The following is a 6,947-nucleotide window of genomic DNA, read 5'->3' as shown; positions in this document are numbered from 1 at the left end:
TGGTGGTAGTAGTAGTATGATTTAAAGGTACAAAGTGAATGAAGTGTGCCCAGGCCCAGAGCTACTTTGCTGTGCATGACTGTGTTTGAACTCTTGGGCCTGGAAGTCTATTTCTAGGCTTATATAAAGGGTCAAACATCTTGAAGTGTGCCCAGGCCCAGAGCTACTTTGCTGGGCATGACTGTGGTTGACCTCTTGGCCTGGAAGTCTGGTGGTAGTAGTAGTATGATTTAAAGGCACAAAGTGAATGAAGTGTGCCCAGGCCCAGAGCTACTTTGCTGGGCATGAATGTGTTTGAACTCTTGGGCCTGGAAGTCTGGTAGTAGTAGTATGATTTAAAGGCACAAAGTGAATGAAGTGTGCCCAGGCCCAGAGCTACTTTGCTGTGCATGACTGTGTTTGACCTCTTGGCTCTGGAAGTCTATTTTCTAGGCTTATATAAAGGGTCAAACTTCTTGAAGTGTGCCCAGGCCCAGAGCTACTTTGCTGTGTATGACTGTGTGACCTCTTGGCCCTGGAATTCTGGTGGTAGTAGTAGTAGTATGATTTAAAGGCACAAAGTGAATGAAGTGTGCCCAGGCCCAGAGCTACTTTGCTGGGCATGACTGTGTTTGACGTCTTGGGCCTGGAAGTCTGGTAGTAGTAGTAGTAGTAGTAGTAGTAGTAGTAGTAGTAGTATGATTTAAAGGTACAAAGTGAATGAAGTGTGCCCAGGCCCAGAGCTACTTTGCTGGGCATGACTGTGTTTGACCTCTTGGGCCTGGAAGTCTATTTCTAGGCTTATATAAAGGGTCAAACTTCTTGAAGTGTGCCCAGGCCCAGAGCTACTTTGCTGGGCATGACTGTGTTTGACCTCTTGGGTCTGGAAGTCTGGTAGTAGTAGTAGTAGTATGATTTAAAGGCACAAAGTGATTGAAGTGTGCCCAGGCCCAGAGCTACTTTGCTGTGCATGACTGTGTTTGACCTCTTGGCTCTGGAAGTCTATTTTCTAGGCTTATATAAAGGGTCAAACTTCTTGAAGTGTGCCAGGCCCAGAGCTACTTTGCTGTGTATGACTGTGTGACCTCTGGGCCCTGGAATTCTGGTGGTAGTAGTAGTATGATTTAAAGGCACAAAGTGAATGAAGTGTGCCCCAGGCCCAGAGCTACTTTGCTGGGCATGACTGTGTTTGACCTCTTGGGCCTGGAAGTCTGGTAGTAGTAGTATGATTTAAAAGGCCACAAAGTGATTGAAGTTGCCCAGGCCCAGAGCTACTTTGCTGGGCATGAATGTGTTTGAACTCTTGGGCCTGGAAGTCTGGTAGTAGTAGTATGATTTAAAGGTACAAAGTGAATGAAGTGAGCCCAGGCCCAGAGCTACTTTGCTGTGCATGACTGTGTTTGACCTCTTGGGCCTGGAAGTCTATTTCTAGGCTTATATAAATGGTCAAACTTCTTGAAGTGTGCCCAGGCCCAGAGCTACTTTGCTGTGCATGACTGTGTGACCTCTTGGCCCTGGAAGTCTGGTGGTAGTAGTAGTATGATTTAAAGGCACAAACTTCTTGAAGTGTGCCCAGGCCCAGAGCTACTTTGCTGGGCATGACTGTGTTTCACCTCTTGGGCCTGGAAGTCTGGTAGTAGTAGTATGATTTAAAGGCACAAAGTGATTGAAGTGTGCCCAGGCCCAGAGCTACTTTGCTGGGCATGAATGTGTTTGACCTCTTGGGCCTGGAAGTCTGGTGGTAGTAGTAGTATGATTTAAAGGTACAAAGTGAATGAAGTGTGCCCAGGCCCAGAGCTACTTTGCTGTGCATGACTGTGTTTGAACTCTTGGGCCTGGAAGTCTATTTCTAGGCTTATATAAAGGGTCAAACATCTTGAAGTGTGCCCAGGCCCAGAGCTACTTTGCTGGGCATGACTGTGTTTGACCTCTTGGGCCTGGAAGTCTATTTCTAGGCTTATATAAAGGGTCAAACTTCTTGAAGTGTGCCCAGGCCCAGAGCTACTTTGCTGGGCATGACTGTGTTTGACCTCTTGGGTCTGGAAGTCTGGTAGTAGTAGTAGTATGATTTAAAGGCACAAAGTGATTGAAGTGTGCCCAGGCCCAGAGCTACTTTGCTGGGCATGACTGTGTTTGACCTCTTGGCTCTGGAAGTCTATTTCTAGGCTTATATAAAGGGTCAAACATCTTGAAGTGTGCCCAGGCCCAGAGCTACTTTGCTGGGCATGAATGTGTTTGAACTCTTGGGCCTGGAAGTCTGGTGGTAGTAGTAGTATGATTTAAAGGCACAAAGTGATTGAAGTGTGCCCAGGCCCAGAGCTACTTTGCTGTGCATGACTGTGGTTGACCTCTTGGCCCTGGAAGTCTATTTCTAGGCTTATATAAAGGGTCAAACTTCTTGAAGTGTGCCCAGGCCCAGAGCTACTTTGCTGTGTATGACTGTGTGACCTCTTGGCCCTGGAATTCTGGTGGTAGTAGTAGTATGATTTAAAGGCACAAAGTGAATGAAGTGTGCCCAGGCCCAGAGCTACTTTGCTGGGCATGACTGTGTTTGACCTCTTGGGCCTGGAAGTCTGGTAGTAGTAGTATGATTTAAAGGCACAAAGTGATTGAAGTGTGCCCAGGCCCAGAGCTACTTTGCTGGGCATGAATGTGTTTGACCTCTTGGGCCTGGAAGTCTGGTGGTAGTAGTAGTATGATTTAAAGGTACAAAGTGAATGAAGTGTGCCCAGGCCCAGAGCTACTTTGCTGGGCATGACTGTGTTTGACCTCTTGGGCCTGGAAGTCTGGTGGTAGTAGTAGTATGATTTAAAGGTACAAAGTGAATGAAGTGTGCCCAGGCCCAGAGCCAGGCCTGGGCAGCAGGGGGCGCTCCTGGCCATGCCCAGCGAGTTTCGTGCGAATCGGACCTGGTCCGGAAGAGATACGAAGGGAAAACTCATTACTCGTCGGGGTGGCACATCCAGGCTCTCGACCCTCCCAAAGCGTCCGACCAGGGTGCACCCTGCCGGGCATGGTTAGCCGCCAGCCCCCTTCCTGGAGGTCTGGTTGGCACGGGGTTTTGATTTTTCGGTTTCATATCTCTGGGCTCCTTGGGAGCAGAAAGTCGGTTGAGGGCCCTTTGGAAAGAGCCGGGGCTGCCGTTTAACGCTGTCCAAGCGGCAGGCGAAGCGCACCCACCGTTTTTACGCTATGATTTTTTAAAACCGCCGGGGCGGCAAACACAGGGCCGGTCGGGTTTGAAGACGAATATCTCTTCGGCCCTTGGGAGGAGAGAAGCAGCGCGGGTCACCTTTGAACGCGCTCGCTGCCAGGAACGTCTGGCGTAAAAGTTTCGTGGGAATCGGACGTTCCTAGGCTGAGAAGCGAGCGCCCGCCCTCGGGCGGTCGGGGGCCCCTTTCTCATTCCCCGTCTGGGCTAAAAATACGAGGTCAGACCCGATGGACTCGGGAGACTGGAGAGTACCAGGGAGACCCTGGAAGCAGGCGACCCGACCCACGCTTCGCTGTCTCCTCGGCCCTCGGGAGTAGAAGCGCGGGGACGGTGGCGTGGGCAGCAGGGGGCGCTCCTGGCCATGCCCAGCGAGTTTCGTGCGAATCGGACCTGGTCCGGAAGAGATACGAAGGGAAAACTCATTACTCGTCGGGGTGGCACATCCAGGCTCTCGACCCTCCCAAAGCGTCCGACCAGGGTGCACCCTGCCGGGCATGGTTAGCCGCCAGCCCCCTTCCTGGAGGTCTGGTTGGCACGGGGTTTTGATTTTTCGGTTTCATATCTCTGGGCTCCTTGGGAGCAGAAAGTCGGTTGAGGGCCCTTTGGAAAGAGCCGGGGCTGCCGTTTAACGCTGTCCAAGCGGCAGGCGAAGCGCACCCACCGTTTTTACGCTATGATTTTTTAAAACCGCCGGGGCGGCAAACACAGGGCCGGTCGGGTTTGAAGACGAATATCTCTTCGGCCCTTGGGAGGAGAGAAGCAGCGCGGGTCACCTTTGAACGCGCTCGCTGCCAGGAACGTCTGGCGTAAAAGTTTCGTGGGAATCGGACGTTCCTAGGCTGAGAAGCGAGCGCCCGCCCTCGGGCGGTCGGGGGCCCCTTTCTCATTCCCCGTCTGGGCTAAAAATACGAGGTCGGACCCGATGGACTCGGGAGACTGGAGAGTACCAGGGAGACCCTGGAAGCAGGCGACCCGACCCACGCTTCGCTGTCTCCTCGGCCCTCGGGAGTAGAAGCGCGGGGACGGTGGCGTGGGCAGCAGGGGGCGCTCCTGGCCATGCCCAGCGAGTTTCGTGCGAATCGGACCTGGTCCGGAAGAGATACGAAGGGAAAACTCATTACTCGTCGGGGTGGCACATCCAGGCTCTCGACCCTCCCAAAGCGTCCGACCAGGGTGCACCCTGCCGGGCATGGTTAGCCGCCAGCCCCCTTCCTGGAGGTCTGGTTGGCACGGGGTTTTGATTTATCGGTTTCATATCTCTGGGCTCCTTGGGAGCAGAAAGTCGGTTGAGGGCCCTTTGGAAAGAGCCGGGGCTGCCGTTTAACGCTGTCCAAGCGGCAGGCGAAGCGCACCCACCGTTTTTACGCTATGATTTTTTAAAACCGCCGGGGCGGCAAACACAGGGCCGGTCGGGTTTGAAGACGAATATCTCTTCGGCCCTTGGGAGGAGAGAAGCAGCGCGGGTCACCTTTGAACGCGCTCGCTGCCAGGAACGTCTGGCGTAAAAGTTTCGTGGGAATCGGACGTTCCTAGGCTGAGAAGCGAGCGCCCGCCCTCGGGCGGTCGGGGGCCCCTTTCTCATTCCCCGTCTGGGCTAAAAATACGAGGTCGGACCCGATGGACTCGGGAGACTGGAGAGTACCAGGGAGACCCTGGAAGCAGGCGACCCGACCCACGCTTCGCTGTCTCCTCGGCCCTCGGGAGTAGAAGCGCGGGGACGGTGGCGTGGGCAGCAGGGGGCGCTCCTGGCCATGCCCAGCGAGTTTCGTGCGAATCGGACCTGGTCCGGAAGAGATACGAAGGGAAAACTCATTACTCGTCGGGGTGGCACATCCAGGCTCTCGACCCTCCCAAAGCGTCCGACCAGGGTGCACCCTGCCGGGCATGGTTAGCCGCCAGCCCCCTTCCTGGAGGTCTGGTTGGCACGGGGTTTTGATTTATCGGTTTCATATCTCTGGGCTCCTTGGGAGCAGAAAGTCGGTTGAGGGCCCTTTGGAAAGAGCCGGGGCTGCCGTTTAACGCTGTCCAAGCGGCAGGCGAAGCGCACCCACCGTTTTTACGCTATGATTTTTTAAAACCGCCGGGGCGGCAAACACAGGGCCGGTCGGGTTTGAAGACGAATATCTCTTCGGCCCTTGGGAGGAGAGAAGCAGCGCGGGTCACCTTTGAACGCGCTCGCTGCCAGGAACGTCTGGCGTAAAAGTTTCGTGGGAATCGGACGTTCCTAGGCTGAGAAGCGAGCGCCCGCCCTCGGGCGGTCGGGGGCCCCTTTCTCATTCCCCGTCTGGGCTAAAAATACGAGGTCGGACCCGATGGACTCGGGAGACTGGAGAGTACCAGGGAGACCCTGGAAGCAGGCGACCCGACCCACGCTTCGCTGTCTCCTCGGCCCTCGGGAGTAGAAGCGCGGGGACGGTGGCGTGGGCAGCAGGGGGCGCTCCTGGCCATGCCCAGCGAGTTTCGTGCGAATCGGACCTGGTCCGGAAGAGATACGAAGGGAAAACTCATTACTCGTCGGGGTGGCACATCCAGGCTCTCGACCCTCCCAAAGCGTCCGACCAGGGTGCACCCTGCCGGGCATGGTTAGCCGCCAGCCCCCTTCCTGGAGGTCTGGTTGGCACGGGGTTTTGATTTATCGGTTTCATATCTCTGGGCTCCTTGGGAGCAGAAAGTCGGTTGAGGGCCCTTTGGAAAGAGCCGGGGCTGCCGTTTAACGCTGTCCAAGCGGCAGGCGAAGCGCACCCACCGTTTTTACGCTATGATTTTTTAAAACCGCCGGGGCGGCAAACACAGGGCCGGTCGGGTTTGAAGACGAATATCTCTTCGGCCCTTGGGAGGAGAAGCAGCGCGGGTCACCTTTGAACGCGCTCGCTGCCAGGAACGTCTGGCGTAAAAGTTTCGTGGGAATCGGACGTTCCTAGGCTGAGAAGCGAGCGCCCGCCCTCGGGCGGTCGGGGGCCCCTTTCTCATTCCCCGTCTGGGCTAAAAATACGAGGTCGGACCCGATGGACTCGGGAGACTGGAGAGTACCAGGGAGACCCTGGAAGCAGGCGACCCGACCCACGCTTCGCTGTCTCCTCGGCCCTCGGGAGTAGAAGCGCGGGGACGGTGGCGTGGGCAGCAGGGGGCGCTCCTGGCCATGCCCAGCGAGTTTCGTGCGAATCGGACCTGGTCCGGAAGAGATACGAAGGGAAAACTCATTACTCGTCGGGGTGGCACATCCAGGCTCTCGACCCTCCCGAAGTGTCCGACCAGGGTGCACCCTGCCGGGCTAAGAGAACAGCCAGGTGAACCCTGGAGGTTCCGAACTCCAGACCCCTGGACCCGACGGCTCAGTCCGCCTCAGGTGCACTACAGAGGTCCTCGGGCTGTCCCTGAGTGCATTAAAACGGAAATCAGAATTACTCCCCCGGGTGGCACTTCCAGGCTCTCGACCCTCCCAAAGTGTCCGACCAGGGTGCACCCTGCTGGGCATGGTTAGCCGCCAGCCCCCTTCCTGGAGGTCTGGTTGGCACGGGGTTTTGCAAATAGGTCCCGTCGGGTATATGGGAGAGCAAAGAGAATCAATGGGGTCCAAGCACTAAATTCATCCAGTGGCGTTCTCTGGAAGCCCAAGGGGAGTCCGAGGGGTGTTCGGCCGGCAAGGGGAGCTCTCCCTCGGACACATGATCAAACGCCTGTCCCCTACCGGAAAGTGGTGTGCTCTGGATGCCCCCCCCCCCCCCCCATCCCCCGAGGGGGGTGCTTATCCCGC

This window comes from Electrophorus electricus, unplaced genomic scaffold (genome assembly GCF_041902795.1).
Source record: "Electrophorus electricus isolate QZ-2024a unplaced genomic scaffold, ASM4190279v1 Scaffold162, whole genome shotgun sequence".
Lineage (NCBI taxonomy): Eukaryota > Metazoa > Chordata > Actinopteri > Gymnotiformes > Gymnotidae > Electrophorus > Electrophorus electricus.
Note: the sequence above shows the minus strand (reverse complement) of the source record.